This window comes from Hylobates moloch, unplaced genomic scaffold, assembly GCF_009828535.3.
Source record: "Hylobates moloch isolate HMO894 unplaced genomic scaffold, HMol_V3 SCAFFOLD_14, whole genome shotgun sequence".
In the NCBI taxonomy this organism is placed as follows: domain Eukaryota; kingdom Metazoa; phylum Chordata; class Mammalia; order Primates; family Hylobatidae; genus Hylobates; species Hylobates moloch.
The window spans coordinates 59,613,593-59,633,664 of record NW_026652289.1 but is presented as its reverse complement, the minus strand read 5'-3'; the positions used below and the strand labels follow the sequence as shown (position 1 = coordinate 59,633,664).

The 20,072-nt window shown below is 47.0% G+C and overlaps 1 long non-coding RNA gene across 2 annotated transcripts; it reads left to right on the top strand.

Moving 5' to 3' along the window:
• The first annotated feature begins 1,594 nt into the window (after positions 1 to 1,594).
• On the top strand, positions 1,595 to 19,587 carry LOC116481862 (uncharacterized). Of its 2 annotated transcripts, XR_009209804.1 has the most exons (4): positions 1,631 to 1,730; positions 4,898 to 5,074; positions 13,681 to 13,898; positions 16,934 to 19,587. It is a non-coding gene; the product is annotated as an uncharacterized LOC116481862 (long non-coding RNA). The 2 variants fall into 2 exon arrangements; XR_009209805.1 differs by lacking the exon at positions 4,898 to 5,074 and having other exon boundaries at positions 1,595 to 1,730.
• Positions 19,588 to 20,072: the final 485 nt, after the last annotated feature.

The following is a 20,072-nucleotide window of genomic DNA, read 5'->3' as shown; positions in this document are numbered from 1 at the left end:
CTGTGAAATGGGCTGATGCCATCCCTCAGTCACAGTTGCTGTGAGGTGACATGAGATGCCAAGTGCTCAAGACATTCCACCACAGTACAGCTCCTTGCTGCTCCAGGCTTTCGTGCGTCTACATCACTTCTCTTCATCCTGGCTCCCTCTGTCTCTGTTTTCCAGCCTCTGTTTGCGTCTGTCCCTGTCTGGGCAGGAGGGAACAGCAGAGGCAGCAAAGGCTCTCTCAGCACATACTGTGGGGAGGAGCAGCCCTGGGCAGAGGACAGGGCGGGCCTCACCTCCTCCATCTGAGCTGGACATTTCCATCTGTGCCACACCGTGAGCTCCTGTGAGCCCCACATTTCCTGGGCATCCTCCACCTTGCAGTCAGTCCTGCTAGGTTCTCTTCTTGACAGTGTAAAGCACCCTTCCCCAAGGCTGCCATCATGGGGTTGGAACCAGGCACTTTCCAATGGTATTGTAGCTGGCACTGTTCTTTTCCATGGGTTGGAAGTCCATGGTTGGGAAGGGGGAGGTAAAGAAGCCGGATTATAACCTGGACGATGATGTCCCTTATCTAAGGTGGGGCTGGGATGCAGCACTGGGGGTGGGTGTGACGTGCAGGGGATGAGCCAGTTGGGTGGATGGAAGAATGAAGGTGGGGGAAAGCTCTCTTCTGAAAGGATCAATAGGAAGGGGATGGTGGAGGAAGAAGCTGAGGCAGGCCCTGGGGAGGGGAGGGCAAAACATACCCTGAGGACTGGGACAGAGCAGGATGGGAGTGAGGATGTCATCTTTAAGATGTGAGGAGGAACGGGAAGAAGAATACGAGAGGAGGAGTGGGGCCTGCAGTCAAGGAGAGGCTAATTCGGTTTGGGTGGGTGGAAAGCGGGGCTCACGCTTGCACCGAGCCTCCATCTCCCTGGACCGGGAGTCAGCAAGGCCAGGAGACCTGGTGTTGGGGCCTTCCAACCGGATCGTGTTTAATTTCCAGCAAGCCTGGGGAGGCACAGAACTCACCGGGGAAACTCACACCTGGAGTTTTACCAGCCTGAGGCCACACACTCTTGGAACCTCTTTGCCTCTGTTGAGTCTGTACTTTCCCCTCTTCACCAGGCTTGGGAAGGCTTGGACAAAACGCTCTCTGGGGCACAGAAGGAAACTAAAGAGGGTGTCCTGACTTAAGGTTGGAGGATGTAAAGAGGCTGTGCCAAATCATTTGGAAACATGGTAGAATCTGTTTAGCACAGGATGTCTCACACATGCACTCAATGCACACACAGATGCATGTCACCATTTTGGATTCTTTCCCATCTGTGTCTACACCGATTTAACACATTTGAGCCCTGTCCTCAGTCCTTTGCTCTCTCATAACAGGTTTTCACCAGGCTCCCACCAGCATATACAAATAGTCAGCTGTTCATTTAGGACTTAATAATGTAGTGGGTGGGAGCAGGTGGAAAGACTTGGACATACGATTCTAAAATCCATGAATGCCCACACGTGTGACGACCATATGCCCGTGTCCTGAGGTTTTCGCTCCAGACAGATTCCAGTTGCCCACGAGAGGGCGCTGCAGAATCACGAATCTCAAGAGGGTTTGTTTCCCAGGAAGTGAGACTGGTCCCTGAGTGGCAGTTAATCAGAGGGAAAGGGGCTGGGAAGACAGCGCCCTGTTCCAAAGCTCCCCACTAGAGGCAAAACCTCCAGCCTCCATCTCTGTGAAGTCAGGAGACTTCATGTTCAAGGTCAGAGTTTCTCTAGCTGTCAGCTTCTCACTGCCACTGCCTTCCCCCCAAAACTCTACCCTCCCCATACCCAGTGTCCAGTTCTGGGCTTTCCTCTTTTCTGCTTGCAACAAACTATCCATTGGCGAGGTCAAGTTGAGCTGGACAGGCCTGGCTCAGGGAGAGTTCACAGGTCCAGGTTCTGTCTGCTTCAGTGGACATGTCATCGAAGGCAGCAGGACCACACATATGAGTGCACAGCACGCATGGTCTGACCATCTGGATGTTTCCCAGATGTGCAGATGGGCATCATCAGCCATCAACAGGAAAATGCATCCGGATGGCTGGCTGACTTTTCTTCTTTCACCAGATGTTGGCAATGCTGTAGACGCATCTGGGCCCCTGACAGATAAGGCTGACACACACAAAGAGAAGAGAGAAGGATCAAAGGCCAGTTATCGGCACGTGTGCCCATCCTCCCCCATCAAGCTGCAAACTCCCCAAGGCCAGACATGGGGACCCGAAGCCTAGCACAAAGTATAGACCAGATGTCAGTTCCTCCCAGGGCAAAGGGTTACTTAAATGGGATTATCCTTACAAAGAGTCTTTTGCACCTAATTGTCACTTGTAATTTGGGGAACAAAAGCACAAACACAAGCCCACTGAACCACTTTGCCAGGTGCCACTGCACTGTTCTGTGAGGACAGCTCTGACAGGCACAGCAGGCATTCCTGAAATGACCAATCAGTCAGGGCCCTCCTGGACGAGCGACACAAGTGCAGGCTATTAATACACTGAGCCAGGGGCATTCGTGGGAGTGGAGGGAGCGTGGGCAACATGGAGAGTCACCAGGCTGGCAGACAAGGTCGAAGGTAGGGAGGGATGAGGAACATTAGCCGAGACTGGCTCTGGGCCAACCTGTTGGAGACGCAGTGGACAAACCTTTGCCCTCTGGGAGGCAGGGCACTGAGTTCTACACTTGCCTCTGCCACAGTCTGCTGTGTGACCTTGGGTGTATCATTTGACCTCTCTGAGTTCTCACTTTCTTATTATAAAATGAGCAGATCAAGTATGTACGTGTTTAAGCACTTGTGTATGCATTTACAATTGTCATTTCTAAAAAGGATACATGAAAATATATTTATCTGTGTGCTCTGGGGAATGGGAATGGAGGGATACAATGAAGGAAAGGATTTTTTGTTTTTGTTGTTGTTTTACTTTTTGCCCTTCTGTAAAGTTTAAGTTTTTATTAATATTATAGTTTTATTTTAAAAAGAAAACCAAAATAGGATGTCATGTAAAAGAAAAAAAAAAACGAGTACCAAGTGTTTGATATAATCCTATTTATAACACAGAAAATAAATGATATATGTATATCATGTGGGGATAAATAGATAAAAATACACGGAAAGACAGTTAGAAGCCAGCCCTAATCTGTCTTGGGCCCAGACAGCCCTGATCTGTCATGGACCCAGATGTGTCTACAGCATTGTTAACATCTGGTGAAAGGAGAAAAGTCAGCCAGTCATCCTGATGCATTTTCTTGTTCATGGCTGATGATGCCCAAATGCCAATCAGTTCGCAGTGGTTAACTATGGAGGAGGCAAAGGAGGACTTGAATGTTTTCCTCTTATCTGTTTCCTGTATTTGTGTGTTACCTGAGTAAGGTTTCACTTCCTGTATTACTCACGTGATATTTTATTTTTTAATTTTTGTACTTTTGTATGGCTTGTATCTATTTTTAAAGAGTAAAACAAAATGCAGAGATTATCTGCAGTGTTGTCTAAGATCCTGAATATTGATTTGGTTTCAAGTGAAAGTATTTTGGGCCTAAAGCCAGGGGACTGGCGCTCCACGTCGGGGGTCACTCCCTGGGCTCTTCAGAAAGGGAGGCTCCTATAGTGCCCATTATCAATATGCTGCTGGCCCTGAATGGCCTAAGCATTAAAATAAAAGGCCCTGTCCAGGCCCAAAACTAGTCCAGAGAACTGTGGAGGCCGTGGGCATACACGTGAAATTGTGTGCACAGGGGCTACGCTCGGCACCAGCCCAGCCTGGGAGTTGAGATGCCTCAGGGCACACTGTCTGTGCTAAACAAATACTCATATTAACCAGCCTTCCTGACGGATTGATGCATCTTCTTATGATCTGTCTTTACAACACGATGACTCTCTCCTTTTAAAAATAAGATTAATTCAGACAAGACATTTATTTTATGAGGAAATTCATCCCAGGGGGAAAAATATTCAAGCTGAATGGCAGAGATGCCTGGAAAGAGACTTGACTCTCAAGGAAGCTTCCAGCCTCCAACCTTAGCCACCCAGCCCTGGTCCCAAAGGGGCTGCCCTAATACTACTCAGGGACAAATGGGCCCTCTTAAACTACCCTAGCTGTGCGAGTGTAGCCTGCTGGAGAAAAAAAGGAAAGAAAGGCAGGTAGTGAGTTTTAGTGTGGCAGGGAAGAAAATGATGCATTTTTTGGTAAAGGAAAAAAATTCTGAGATTTACCCAAATTTGGCTGGACATGAGTTTATATATACAGATTAAGCTTGTCTTTAAATAACCCTAAAGAATGTTCAAGAACAGTGAATGATTTGTGTCTGTGTCCCCAGTGACTAGAATAGCGTCACCACCTAGTAGGTGCTTGGTGTGTTTCATGAATGTTTCCACTGCTATGATCTGTTTCAGCTGGTGACCCTATGAGGTACCCTTGACTCCTCTATCTCCCCCATCTTCCTCCTTCAGCCAATCATCAAGCCTGTCAACATGGCATTCTAAATGCTTCTCAAGCACATTTCCTTCCCCATTGGCCCTGCCTTGGTTCAGTCCTTAAATTGCCTATCGCCTGAACTGGTGCAGCAGAGACAGGCTGGAGAAAGGAAGCCCAGTTAGCCGGAAAGGAAGTTTGGAAGACCACCCAGCTAACTGGTCTTCCTTTCTCCAGCCTGGCTCTGATCCATCCTCCACACACTGCTGTGGGTCTGACTGCACACCTTCATTTTGGAGGACTCTCCTATTATAGCCATCAAACTCCTGAGTCTGGTACACAAGCCCTCCCCCACATAAGCCCTAGATGAAGATCTACTACCATTACAGCCAGTATTACCTGGCCCTTGCCTACCTCTCAGGTCTTGGCAATGTCCACCTTGCTCTTTGTACTTTAAATAACATCATTTCGTGCTCCCCCAGGACACTGTGCAGCTTTGCACCTCCAAGCCTTTGTTTCTGCATCGCCTGATACTTGGAGCACCTTTCCCCACTTTCAGATTGAGATTTTGGAACACTTTATCATCAGCCTATCTGTAAAGACTTCCTTGCTGGTCCCTCCCATCGCAGAATAAACAACCTGCTCCGTAGGATTGTACTGTACGTAGCTACTTGTACTTACATATGTATTGGACAGTATTGTATTTGCCTACTTACTTGTCTGTGAACTCCTTGTGGGCTTTGTCTCCCCAGTGCCTAGTAATCAGAATAAGTGTTGGGGAGCTACTGTGACTCCTTTGAGCCTCCATCTCATTCCTTTCCCTATCTTCTCTGCTGCTCCCCTTCAAGGGTGAGAACACCCCACCATCCCCGCAGGCAGACAGGACCAGTGGTACAGGTGGGTAGAGCAGGCGGCTGCCTTTCAAGGTGCACCTTCAGGGGCCCTAGAAAGATCCCGCTTCCCCTCAGCTCTAGATCTCCCACACACGCTTTCATTCCATAGCCGGGGATCAGGTTGAATTTGCAAACCCTACAAATCCACTGGCAGAGGTGCACTCCACCTTAAAATCACTCTAAGATGGGACAGGCTGGTGACAAAGCTGCTCCCAGCTCCCCCTTGGTAAAATGAAGAGGTGGGGGCCGGGCGCGGTGGCTCACGCCTGTAATCCCAGCACTTTGGGAGGCTGAGGCAGGCGGATCACAAGGTCAGGAGATCGAGACCATCCTGGCTAACACAGTGAAACCCCATCTCTATTAAAAATACAAAAAAATTAGCCAGGCGTGGCGGCGGGCACCTGTGGTCCCAGCTACTCGGGAGGCTGAGGCAGGAGAATGGCGTGAACCCAGGAGGCGGAGCTTGCAGTGAGCCGAGATTGCACCACTGCACTCCAGCTTGGGGGACAGAGGGAGACTCCGTCTCAAAAAAAAAAAAAAAAAAAAAAAAATGAGGAGATGGGGCTCATGGTCCCTGGTTCTTTTGTGCTACCTCCTCCTTCTCTTCCTCATTCTTCTCCCTCTTCCTTCTTCTAACTCAAAAGAGATGAATGACTTAAAAAGCAAATGAATCAGAGATGGCGAAAGCAAAAAGAGAGGTAATTTTGCCAAGTTATTATTCAAAGGAGCTCTCTGGGACTGAGAGCAAGAGTGGCCCCATCAATCACTCAGCGGAATGGGGCAGGCAGGGGACCCAGCACTTGGTGTCTGTGGATAACTCTGTGCATGAACAACCAGGCCAGGAGCCTGGGGCCCTTGCCGGATGCCCCAGAAGAAAGAGGCCAGAGGGACACTGAATGGGGACAGTTAGCCCAAAGGCCTGAGAGGGCTTCACTAACCTGCTTTACTCAACAGAGCCCCCTGAAAGCCCCATTCTAGGGCAGGCCAAGAGTGGGAGGAGGGAGATATGACTGGCAGGGGCGTGGCAGGAGCCTGTTCTCCCCAAGGCATTGCTACCCTGAGGGAAGAAGCCACTGCCTCATTTGATCAGATGGGGATCCAAGCCATACTCATTCCTGTATTCCAGGCCTTAGCCGAGTGAATGCATTCTCACCTGTAAAATGGGGACGATAATAAGATTGGTACTATTAGGTAGAGTAATGGCAAGGATTAAATGAGTGAATGTACATGAGGTGCTTAGTGCAGTGCCTGGCATGTAGTATATTTCAGTCAATGTTGTCCGTCATCATCCTCATCACAATTACATTTTATGGAGGCAGGCAGGCAGGCAAAAACCAAGTAAACAGATGAATAAACAATGATATTGTGGAGAGTAAGTGCTCACAGAAAATAAAACAGGGAAGCGGCAGAGAGTAAGTGCAGAGAGGAGCATGGGTACCTGGAGTCAATCCCCTGGGGCGCATATGCCAGGAGTTGTGTGATGACAGGAAGTCGTGAAATGCTTGGTGTTTTAGTTCTCCCTGTACCCTGTAAAGTGAGGGCAGCAATGCCCACCTCACCATGGGGAGTATGTGTGGGAGGGGGTGTGGTGTGTGAGAATGTATGTGAGTGCATGTGTGTGCTCATGGGTGTGAGTGTGTGCGTTTGGGGAGGAGGTAGAGAATTGGATAAGGTACAACTGTAAACTATCAGCATTGGAGGACAAAGGTTCAATAAGTGCTTATCATTGTTTCTGCCTATGACAAGCCTCGATAGATACTAATTCAATGATAATGTGATTTAGAAATCTCCCAGATGTTAGGACTTTCTCAGGGAAAGGTTATTCAACAGGGAGGTCGCTATGGGTCCCCCACCTTGCATGCACCCCTCCGCAGCTCCACTGCCCCCTGGAGGTCTCTGCAGCCCCTCATCTTCATGTCCTTTGTGACCAAGCCACATTTGGAGGCCTAATAAATGCCTTCCCTTCCTGGGAGGGCCATCAGGCTACGGGATGGGGGAGAGCAGCCTGGAGGCACTGCCCCTCCCTGCGTCCTTCTCCAAACACTGATGATCCTGGGCTGCAAGAGGTGGATGATCAACTCCCAGCCCCTCCAGCTCATTAGCGCTGCATTATGAATTCCGGGAATAATGTATGTGATTTCCTCTCCTGATTGCTGCTGAAATCTCCTGCCTGTTTATCAAATCCGAGCCATGCTCTGCAGTCCTCTGCTCCTTGGCTCTGGGCTCCTCTTCTCCAGAGGAGGAAAACAAAGAAATGCTCCTAGGGGATTCCGGCTCTAGAGAAGAGGATGATGGTGACAGTGAGCAGGAAATAAAGTTGGCTTTAGGGGCAGAGGGCAGAAGGGCTCAATAAAGCACCTGACCCCCCACCCAGAGCCACACTGAGGCTAAACTCCCAGGGAGGAAAGCCCTACTAAATCAGGTGAGACCTACTCTGTCACCATTAGAGAACCACTCATTCATTCATTCACCCCACAGGCATTGGCTGAGTGTCTGCCTCGTGTCAGGCACTGTATCAGTTAACAAGGATACCAAGATGAAGCACAGGCCCTGCCCTAGAGTGAGAGGGAAACACACAGGCCCATAGTGCCAATACAAGGGGCAGATGCCAGCACAGTCCTCATGAGGTGCTGGGGCAGCATGAAGGAGAGAGGAAGCAAGGTCATGGTGGGGGTGAGATGACCCAGGAGGTGGTCTTGAAGGAGGAACGGGACTTCACTAGCTGGAAAACAGGGGAGGGGGAGGGTATATCTGTGCACATGAGTCCAGGCATGTGAAAAGACCCAGAAGTGTGAGTTGCTGGGTGGGATCAGCCCATCTTGGGGTGGCTAGAGGCCAGGTCAGGAGGCAGCGAGAGGGGAGCACAGGCACAGTGATGGACCTCGAGGCTGTGCCAAGGAGTCTGTCTTTAATCTGAAAGCAAGGAAGATCCACTAAAAGGTGTAAAGCAAGGGCGTGTTTGGTCCCATCCACCTTTTAGTGGATCTTCCTTGCTTTGAACACCTTTTAGTATTAAAAGCACTAAAATCAGGTGATGAGACCAGACACACCCTTGCTTTAACACCTTTTAGTGGATCTTCCTTGTTTTAACACCTTTTAGTGGGATGGGGATGGGCCTCGACCTCATGGGTCAACACCTTTAGCAGCCATGAGCAGGGCATGTTCCCTAGAAGGAGCATGGGCAGGACAGGCAGGGAAAGTGCCTATGACAATGACTGCTTTGAACTGTGCATTCAGTTGCCACCAGATCCCTTTTCACTTTCTCTGGGCACAGGTTGTTTCAGATGTGTGCGTGTCATCTCCTGCCAGTCTGAAAGCCCCCTGAGGCTGGATCCTTCCTTCCCTCTTCACATGTTCTACTTGGAAAAGACCACAGGAAACAGCAAGCACTCAATAAGGACTTTTTGCCTCATCTTGGATTGTTTCAATGTCATTTTACGATTATTTCACTATTTCCTTACTGTTTGCAATGATATATTTGCCATGGAATGTTTACCTTCTCCAGTGTCCACCTCCCCTGCAAACACAGAAACAGCCCAACTCTGACTACCTGCCCAATTTCCTTCTCCCTTCTCCCTTGCAAACTGAACCCTGCCTTGTTCTGGGCAGCCCCAGGTCATAAACAGTGACCAAGTTAACCATGAAGATTCTGAGGTAGCCACAGGCCTGGTTCTCCAGTGACAGTAAGGAGGGATCTGCTGGGGATTCTGGGGAAGCTTTTGCTCTTCTGCTGAAAGGAACAAGGGAGGCTGGTCCACCTCTTTCTCCTGCTTCCTGTCTTGACTGAGATTCCTGGACATCCTGAGGTCTCCTATGCCCATGAGGCAGAAGCCCCAGGCATTCAGGAAAATGACAAGGCCCTGCCCTGATCCGAGCTGCCTTCTTGCTCTATGAGAGCAAGAAGTTTGTTTTTCTCTCTGCTCTTTCCCAGCTCCTAGAACAGCAACTGGTATGTGGTGGCCACTCAGTCATCCTTTGTGGGTTGAGGGAAGGTCAACATTGCTTAGGCCACTGTTAGCTGGGAGTTCTGTTACTTACAACTGAACATATGCCTAACTCAGTAACTGTGAAAAATAATAACAGTATATGCTAACTTTATAAATGGAGTAAACTGGGTAGAATCACAAACTAAGACACCACCCTAAAATTTGAAGAAAGGTGCTGTCATGAGCCACCTGTTTTCCTGACTCCTCAGTCTTTCTCTGCTCAGAGCTGGAACTACTTGCCTCTTGCCCCCTCCGACTTGTACTTGCACCCCTGTTCCTCAAGGGACTGGCAGAATGGCTCATTTTCCTATGAGTCCACATTTCATAGTAGAGGTCATCACCTTTTGGCCTTGCCTTGACTCCCAGAGCTGAGGATTCAAGCATGACCCAGATCTTCCCAGGCAGGAGAGCTTCAAAGCCCCACCAAAGACCAGGAAGGGAGAGAAGCAAAGAAAGGAAAACCCTGAAGTCATTCCTGCCATATGGCTACAACCTTGCATTATCCCTGATGTGAGCCATTAACCTGCCAGCTACCAACCAATTAGCTCTGTTCTCGGCTATGCTTCCCTAGCTTATGTCTCTGCTTCTTATCAGCCACACAGAGGGGCCCTTATAACCCCTGCCCCTTGGGGGCTGTCCTTGGGGGAGGCCTAAAAGGGTCCTCTATAAACAGGTTAAACACATTTTCTGAGCCCCCTCCAATGGGTGCTGAAGAGGAAGTTTCCCCCAGGAGACTCCACAATCAGGGGCATTTATAAAGGGATTATGCTGCCATTCACAAGTTATGTTTTTACCAAACGGAATGAAGAAAATGAAGATCATGAAATAACCAGCTTTCCTGAGGTCCCTGCTGCAGGCCTAGAACCTGACTTGGCAAGATCCCCTTTGAGACCCATTATTTTTATGTCCAGCTGATATCAAACTTGAGTTTCTCAGCTTCCACTCCACGTGCTCCTATTTTATTGCTATGTTGCTGTCAATGCCCCCCATTTCCAACCCCAGCCATTGTCTGAACTGTCACCTGCCCTTTCCTTCAAAATCCAGCTCAAGACTCTCTCCTTGTAGGAGTGTTCCTAACCCTAACTGAACCCCAATGACCCCATCACTAAACAGTCTGTTTACATCATACTTCCAAGCACACATTTGTGTGTGGATTAGTAAATGTCTAGAATCTTTATACTTGCCTTTTTACAATCTTCTTGCCCAAAATAAGTTCCTGAGGGAAGTTGCGGGCAGTTCCTCTGTATGTCTCCTAATGAGAACCCATGATTTGGTACATAGTGAAAGCTCAAAAATATTGCTGACTTTTTCAATAATCTGTTGCTTTGTAATACACCAATGCAAAAGTGAATGGCTTAAGACAACCATTCTATCATCTCTCATGAGTCCATAGGTTGACTGGGATCAGCTGAGTGGTTCTTCTGTTGCACGTGATAGCAGCTGGGGCTGTGGTCATCTGGGGACTGTACTGGGCTGAAGTATCCAGGATAAGTCACTCACTTCACTGGTGCCTTGAAGGGGTGGATGGAGGCCTGGCTCAGTTGTGAAGCTGGGACAGTTGGGTCTCCCTTCCTCCCTGTCTTCCTCTATCCATATATTCTCAAGGTCTCTCCTTCTCCACTTGTTCTATGTGATCTCTCCAGCACAGAGAGACCACACTTCTTACATATTGACTTGAGGATCCCCAAAGCACAAAAGTATAAGATTTGAGGATTTTTAAAACTTAGACCACAAACAGCTTACTGTCACTTCTAACACACTTTATTGGTTAAAGCAAGTCACAGGCCAGCTCAGATTCAGTGTGGGAGGGGATCACACAAGGGTGATGTGATTCACTAGGGGAGGTCTGATTTGCTAGGGAACATCTTGGGATACTTGCTACCCCTTGACTGAATGCCCAATAGCATTTATGGAGGCCAGGGTCTGGTTGTCATTAGTGCCAAGATTACTATAAAAAACCTCAGCTGTCTCTTCCTCAGACTGTTTTCATCAAGACTAAAAAGAACACACACACACACACACAAAGACACACACACACACACACACACACACATACTCATACCACCTGGAAAACCACCATTCCAACCTGTAAAAAATATTTAAAAATCTCTAAGAGGGTGAAAATGTGCATATTATGAAGGAAAGATTAAACACCATCACTACTAGCTCTCCATTTTAAAAAGATGTCTTAAATACATTATTTCATTTGATCTTGATTCCCACCCCCATTTTAGAGATGAAGAAACTGAGGCTCAGAGATGATAAGTAATTTACCCAAAAGGGTGGAGCTAGGTCTGAATAACCCCAAGACTTGTCCCTGATGCCAAAAAGAATTATTAGAATATGAATTAGTGTGGTGGCTCATACCTATAATCCCAGAACTTTGGGAGGCCAAGGTGGGAGGATCACTTGAGCCCAGGAGTTTGAGACCAGCCTGGGAAACATACCAAGACCCCATCTCTACAAAAAAAATTTTTTTAAAGAATAGGAATTATGCCTATCAATGATAGACTGGATAAAGAAAATGTGGCAAAAATGCACCATGGAATACTATGCAGCCATTAAAAAGGATGAGTTCATGTCCTTTGCAGGGACATGGATGAAGCTGGAAGCCATCTTTCTCAGCAAATTAACACAAGAACAGAAAACCAAACACCGCATGTTCTCACTCATAAGTGGGAGCTGAACAATGAGAACACAGGGACACAGGGAAGGGAACATCATACACTGGGGCCTGTCTTGGGGTCGGGGGGCTAGGGGAGGGATAGCATCAGTAGAAATATCTAGTGTAGATGATGGGTTGATGGGTGCAGCAAACCACCGTGGCACTTGTATACCTCTGTAACAAACCTGCACGTTCTGCACATGTACCCCAGAACTTAAAGTTTAATTTAAAAGAAAAAATTGCAAAAAAAAAAATTAATGTTTTTGGCCTAAAGAAACTGAGATCCTGAAAGGTGAAATAGTCCAGGGTCCCTCAGCCAGGATCCTGATTCCCCTTTAGAAGAGAACAGATGCAAAAGAAAGCACAGGGCCTGATTCGTAGTAGATGTTCAGTAAACAGAAGCCCCCCGTCTCTTCTCCAAACGAGATTTCTTCTACAGCTCACTGTCATTGGTCCAAAGAATGCAGCTGCTATACTGTGTTATTGGCAGGATTGTGGACATGACTGATTTCCTTTCTGATTGCGTAGGAAGGCTGAAGGGCAAGTTTGGAAGGGCTCTGTTCCCTTCATCTCACTCCTTTCCCCACTCACATTTCACCCAACAGTCGTCTGTTTTTTGAGCAATCTGTTCCTGGAAAGCAGAGGAAAGTAACAGATTGATGCATCGACTGTGTGTGGCCAAGTGATTTATTTTTAATGTGACTAAACAAGACACACACCTGCCTATGGAAACGTAATCACATTGAATCATCAGGGACTTAGCCATTTAAGCAAGGGAAAGACAGAGAGGAGAGAGAGGAGAGGAGGAAGAGGAGGGAGAGAAAGAAAGGGGAGGCAGGGGAGCAGAGACAGAAGAGGAGAGATAAGAAGGGACTGGAAGAGAGGGAAGGGAAGGGAAGAGAAGACTGGGCCAGCTCCCTAAAAATGTTTATTTCAGCAGCATCAGTGAAGCACCCTCAACTGGCCCAAATGCCCCTGGTTTAGCTTTGCTGATGCCTGAAATTTCATAATTAGACTTTCATCCCTGTGATTTAACCAAACACAGGATGTTCTCCACTAAAGTGTAAATGCAACAGAAGTAGTGCATCAAACTACATCAATCATTTTCACCTCAGTGAGAAAGAACCGATATCTTTTATGAAAGCAGGAGTTTTTCTATGGGGAGGTGGTATTAGTCCTTGTTGCATTGCTGTAAAGGAATACCTGAGACTGGGTAGTTTATAAAGAAGAGAGGTTTATTTAGCTTATGGTTCTGCAGGCTGTATAAGCATGGCACTGGCATCTGCTTGGCTTCTGGTGAGGCCTCAGGAAGCTTTTACTCATGGCAGAAGGCAAAGGGGGAGCAGGCAGGTCACATGGCAGGAGAGGGAGCAAGAGAGGGAGGAAGAGGTGCCAGGCTCTCTTATACAATCAGATCTCACTCTAGCTAATAGAGCAAAAACTCACTCATTACCACAAGGAGGGCACCAAGCCATTCATGAGGGACCCACTCCTGTGACCTAACATTTCCCACCAGCCCCTGCCTCCAACACTGGGATCACACTTCAACATGAGATTTGGAGGGGAGAAATATCCACGCTGTTTCAGGGGGCATTAAAACAAAGTTTATGGGAGTCACCAGCGAGGGCACAGAAAGGAAGCTTGGGGGCTCTAGAGACTTTCTCCTTCATGGTTTTTCTTAATGATAACACCTACCTTTACGAGCATTTGTTATGTTCCAGGCAGTATGGATGCGAGCCATTACACGTACTATTTCATTCCATCTTCCCAACGGCCCTGGAGTTTTGTGCTGGTGTTCTCATCACTCTTTAGGTGAGGGAACTGAAGCCCAGCCCGTCGTCATCTGTCTCAGCACTCTGAAAGGAAGCTCCAGTTACAGCAGAGTTTCTCATGGAACGCCCGGCCTCGCCAAAAGTACCTTGCTTGCAGAAGGCACTCAGTAAGTATGTGCCAACAGAGTGAAGTGGCAGGGATGGGACATGAATGTAGACAGTCTAACTCCAGAGCCTGTACCCTTAGCATTTGCCACAACTTTCTCCCAGATAGTCCACTCCGTTCTCCCTGCTTCTCACCCGAACAGCATACAAAATTCATGAACCACTGACTTTGGGAGGCTAAATGTCCTCCGTCACAGCTCCCTCCTCAATCTCCCTGGGTCAGCACCAGGAATTAGCCAGCCAGACTGCTGCACTCTGTACTGCTAGTTGTCTATGTCCAGATACCTTTTCCCAGTTAGGCTGTAATGCCTTTGAAGGAAGGCACAGCATCCCTGCAGAGTCTATGGGGGGATGTATGAGTACTTTTGAAATTGTAGTTTCTTTCTCAAAAGCAAGATTATATCTTTGTGTTTTCTATTAATACAGATTGTGGTAGGTTTTTTTCTTGAATTTTATATCAATATCCTTCACCCTGCCCCTACCAGTAGCACGTGAAGGAGATTATAAAGTCATAAGTTGGGGGGGGCATCAGAATGATAACTTTTTGAAGATTGATAATACCTAGTGTGGGCAAGGATGGGAGAAATGGATACTCATACATTTTGGGGTAGGCTTTCAAGGAGGCAAATCATCAGTAAGTAACAGTGGCTGAAACAAGATAAAAGCTTTATTTTATTTTTTTCTTATACAAAAGTCTAAGCTAGTAGAAAGTCCTGGAAAGAAGGCTGGCTCGGCTCCACAAGGTTATGCAAGGACCCAGGTTCTTTCTATACATTGTACCACCATCCCCAGGGATGTTACCTGCATCACTTGGTGGAAGCTGACTCCCACCACCACATCTGTTCTCTGAATAGATTTCTCCATGGGGAAAGCAGAAGTACAACAAATAGCATATTTTAAGGACCTGATTCAGAAATTGCACACACTGCTTCCCATCAGTCATAACTTAGTTACATGTCCCCATGTAGCAGCAAGGGGGGTGGAAAATATATTCTCAACTCATACCCACCTGAAACTCAGGAGATTCATTGCTAAAAGGAAGAAAAGAGAAAATGGATATTAGGGGGACAATGAACAGTTTCTAACACAAACAGGAGGAATTATCAAAGTTAAAAGTGCATATATCACTAGACCCAGCAATTCCAGTTCTAGAAACGTACTCTAAGGAAATAGTCACACAACTACACCAAGATTATGTATAAGGGTGATACCAGTGGTTTTAAAATATGTTCACAAATTCTTTGATACCCTTCCCTTCACAAAAGGGCTACACTTAATGATTTACTCCTAATGAGTAGAATGTGGCCAAAGTGACAATATGTGACTTCCGAGGCTAGGTCATAAAAGGCCCTATGCTTCTACTTTGCTCTCTCAAATGACTGGCTATGATGGAAACAGCCACCATGTTGTGAAGACACTCAATTAGCCTTGTGGAGAGACCCACACAGGCGAGAAACTAAGGGCTCCCACCAACAGCCCACATCCACTTGCCAGCTCTGAAAGCAAATAGATCCTGCAGGCCTAGTCGAGCCTCGTTTGACTGCCACCTCAGTCAACATCTTGACTGCAAGCCCATGCAAAACACTGAGGCAGAAACCACCCACCCAAGAAGCTGCGAATTCCTGACTGGCAAAAAATGTGAGAGATTATAAATATTTATTATACTTTTAAGCCACTACTTTTTGGAGTATTGTGTTAGGCAGCAGTAAATAACTAATACAATAATCATTGCTTCCTGTTCGTAATGACAAAAAAGAGAAAGAAAATAAAAAATTTTAAAAAAGAAACACCAGAAATGTAAATAATGGGAGGTTAAATAACCCATGAGAAATCCCCAGTTTGGAATTTGCACCTATTAGAAAGAGAGCTATGGCATAAAAGACCCGTATGTTCTGTCATTGACAGCTCCTTAAGACGTATTAGTACATGAAAATCACAATCTGAAGAACACTTACTGTATGGTCTCCATGACATAAAACTGCAAAAAAGTTATGTGTGCATGTACATATGTACATATATGCAATAATGTTATATTTGTGTATATCCGAATGTGTACTTTCACATACGTGTAAATGCGTGGAATAGGAGTGAATGTCGCATACCAAATGGCAGGCAGTGGTTTTACTGGGGAGGAGGGAAGTGGAATGGGGGTGGCGAGTTGCAATATGGTGTTCACATTTTACTTTGTAATCTCCTGCATTGTTTCAACCTCTTACAATGAAAATGCATTTGCGTATTCCCTGTGTGATAAAACAAAGAAAATCATAAAAAGGCAGGCAGATAGCAGAGATGGAAGGAAGAGGGGATAAACAGAAACAGCGTTTTACCCACTGAGTCGTGACTACAGGCATCTTATTTTACCTGTTTGTTTTTCCTTAACATCCCAATATAGAAAACACACACTTTGTTTTAAAGTAACAGCGAGGAATCGCCTCGCTGTGGCCTTTCGCTTGCTCGGCACTGCCCCTAGGGTGCTCGGAGATGGGCGGTGGAGGGGGACGTTGGAAACTGCCCGATCCCATTCTCGCCTTTTCCCGCTGGACGTGCAGCTTTCGGAACGTGCAGGGGCGGGAGTGTCTACAACCTAAGGAAAGGGCCGCGGTGGGGAGCCCGGAGCAGGGCTGGCTGCAGGGAGCGCTCTCGCTGTCCGGAGCGCTCTGCGCTGCGCGCCCAGTGGGGACAGCACGCCGCCCCGGGAGTCTCCAGGCGCGGGAGGTCCCAGCAGATTTTGCATAAAGGGAGGAATCCCAAAGGAGGAATCGAGTCCAGGGCACAAAGAAGATACTGGAGGTGGTGGCACGGAGAGGATTGATTCGGTTTGCAACCCTACGAGGTCGTGGCCGCTCGGGGCAGGAAAGCAGGCTCCTGTCTCTCCAGGATCCAGCCTCCCGATCACCGCGCTAGTCCTCGCCCTGCCTGGGCCTCCCCAGAGACGGGAGCTTGGATGGGGGACCCTGGACCCGAAGCCAAGGCTGAACTGGTGTGCCAAGCCCAGGGAGAAACCAAGTCCCCAAATCTTTCCCTGCCCTTCCCGCAGGCGGAGCAGAAAACCAGGAAGTGGATGGACTCCATCTCCGCAGCCACGCCTGCCCGTTTGCGCTTACTGAAGGGAGGTCCTCAGGAACGTGGTGAGACAAAGAGAAAGGAGGGCATTTTCGCTACCCTCTTGCTAATGCTTCAATAACTCCCCATTGCCCTAATGAGCTCACCATCCGAGCCTGATTAAGACCTTTGGAGGCCCTAAAATTATAAAACCCACTATCTCCATCAATGTAATTAAAAAAAAAAAACTAAATGGAACTTTACCAAAAAGCCGATTTTCCTCTATAAAATTATTTTAATAGCAACGACAAGCCCTTGCCTTGCAGCACACTGGCCTGCCCAACAGAAGATCCGGTAAGGTTTGCAAAGCCAGCTGGGATCTCCTCACCTTGCCTCTCTCCTCTTCTTGCACCGGCCAGCTAACCTGTTTCCAGTTCCTCTGAGGCTCAGTCCTTCCCTGAGTTTCCCATTGCCCTCCAGAGCCAGCATATATTTCCACTTCCCTAGCTTTCAGTCCAGGCTGGGTTAGATGCCTTCAGTGCTTTCTCCATCACAGGATTTAGCACACAGAGTAGGAGAATATTCCCGTTTCTTCCCTGTCACCCTCTCTGTGCTGAGGGCTCAGAAGGCAGAGACACCTTTTCTGTTTTGCTTACAGGTATGGTCCCAGAACCTAGCATGTGGACTGACACACCCTTTGCTCAAAAAAAAAAAAAAAAATACATCAATATTTGAAATTAACCATTTATCCATAGCAAAACACATAGCACAGAATAAAAATGCATAGTCCATTCTGGCCTATGCAGTACATTCATTCCATCACAGTATATTCAGCTTCTCAGCATTTATTGAGCACCTCCAAATGTGCTAGACAGGTAATACTCAATACACATTAGTTCCCTCCATGCTAAAATGGACTTTGCGTCCACATAACTTTGCTGGAAACTTGAGGGAAACCAATTATCCTGCCCTTTCCCTGGGTGTCTGATTGAACTCGGCATGTCCGTTATAGACATAGAAATATCACTAACAGGCAATGCCAGCAGGATTAGATCTGCCAAGTGTTTAAAGTTTAGCAAGAAAGCTTTTTGCAAATGTCAACACTACCACTCTGTTTCCTGCAAACCAGCATTCTAATCAGCAGGACTGCCTTTTCCAGCTCATTGAGCAATGACATAAAAAAATCTCAGCATAATCATTTCTGTAGGAGAAAAATACCAAAAGGCGGAGAGGATGCAATAACAATCATAGCTACCTACTATGTGCAGGTGTCATGCTTACTGCTTTAGTTATGTTTCCTCCAATCCTCACAACAAAACTGACAAATGGGGAAACTGAGGCTTACAGAAGTCACACATCTCCAACTAAGGCCTGAACTTGAGTTTTTCCCATAGCACTCTACTACCTCTGGGGGGAAAAAAACTATTATTGTGCGCAGTTAGGATACAATGTCTTAGAGTGGTAGGGACTTCAGGGGCTGGTTGTAGGAAAAGAGAATGACGATGCTTCTCACGCCAGGGTTTCCTGGGGCTTTCATCTTCTTGTTTTCCTCTTCTTCTCCCCTCAGAGGCCAGGTGTAATGACATAATGATTTTGGAAATTTTTGAGCTGAAAAAGGAAAACATATTCTTCTTTTTTAAAAAGGGGAACTGTTGGAGTGTTTGCATTTTGGGTTCCTGGCATAGCAGCTGGTAGGCTTGATGGGATTTCAAAATGAAATTACTAATGGAAATTATACACTGGGGACGTTCCAAAGAAACCGCTAAGAGAGAATGGCTTGTGCTAGGTGACTGGAAGTGTTGCATCAGATTATCACAGCTGGGTATTGAGGCCAGGCCCAGCTGAAATGTTACAGTAGGGGTCACCTCTCAGACTTGGCTCTGTACAGGAAGCATATCCAAGGAGGAGCTACATCCAAGGCAAATGTATAAAGCCAGATGCAGAAGACACAGTACCTAGGTTAGCTGCCCGTCTGTCCCTGGGTGTAGGCTAAAGATATTTTATCTTGGACATAGGCAAGCAGCTGCATACAAGAGCCTGATTCCTGATTCCTGAGCAGGAGTGGGCAGCAAGTTGCCAATTCTGACCTCCAACCATCCCTGAGGCAGTGTAGCCCTCAGTTCTCAACCCTGGCTGCCCACTAGCATCATCTGGTGAGCCTTGAAATACAGATGCAGGACTCATCCCAGATGGATGAAATCAGAAGTGATGGGAAACGGATCCAGTGTCACATATCTTTACAGCTCTCCATGTGATTCTAGCTTGCAGCCAAAGTTCAAAAGTTCTGACACAGCCTAGGTGTCCAGTGATCACAAGAATTACTGGAGCACTCCCTAGAATAGTTTTGCCCCAGCCTCTCTGCTGTAGATCTTGATTCAGTGGAGCTGGCAGGGGCACAAGAATCTGTATTTTTAACGAGCTGCCTGGTAGTTGTTATGATCAGATAAGCCTGGGGACCCACAAGTGTAATAAAATGGTATATTCACATGTCATCATTGCAGTCACAGCTTCTGACATATTATGTTTTTAATTTGTGTGTACATCATTGTATCTCAACCATCATTCGACTGTAAGCTTCAAGAGGGAAAGACCTTGTCTTATTCACTGGAATGTTCTTAGTATGGAAAAGAATGCAAGCAAATAGTGGGAATTCTGCAGATATTTGTTGAATAAATAAATGAATTTCTGTTTTGTATTTGTATTTGTCACTTCTGCTTTGTGAACCAAGTTAAGAGTGAGATTGAGGGCCGGGCGCAGTGGCTTAAGCCTGTAATCCCAGCACTTTGGGAGGCCAAGGCGGGTGGATCACGAGGTCAGGAGATTGAGACTATCCTGGCTAACACAGTGAAACCCTGTCTCTACTAAAAAAATACAAAAAATTAGCCGGGTATGGTGGCGGGCACCTGTAGTCTCAGCTACTTGGGAGGCTGAGGCAGGAGAGTGGCTTGAACCCGGGAGGCGGAGTTTGCAGTGAGCCGAGATTGCGCCACTGCACTCCAGCCTGGGCGACAGAGCGAGACTCCGTCTCAAAAAAAAAAAAAAAAAGAGTGAGATTGAAACTTTGAAAGAAAATACAAATATATACAATAATTTTATTTCACTTCCCTTTATAGATCTAAAGTCCTGCTTTTAAA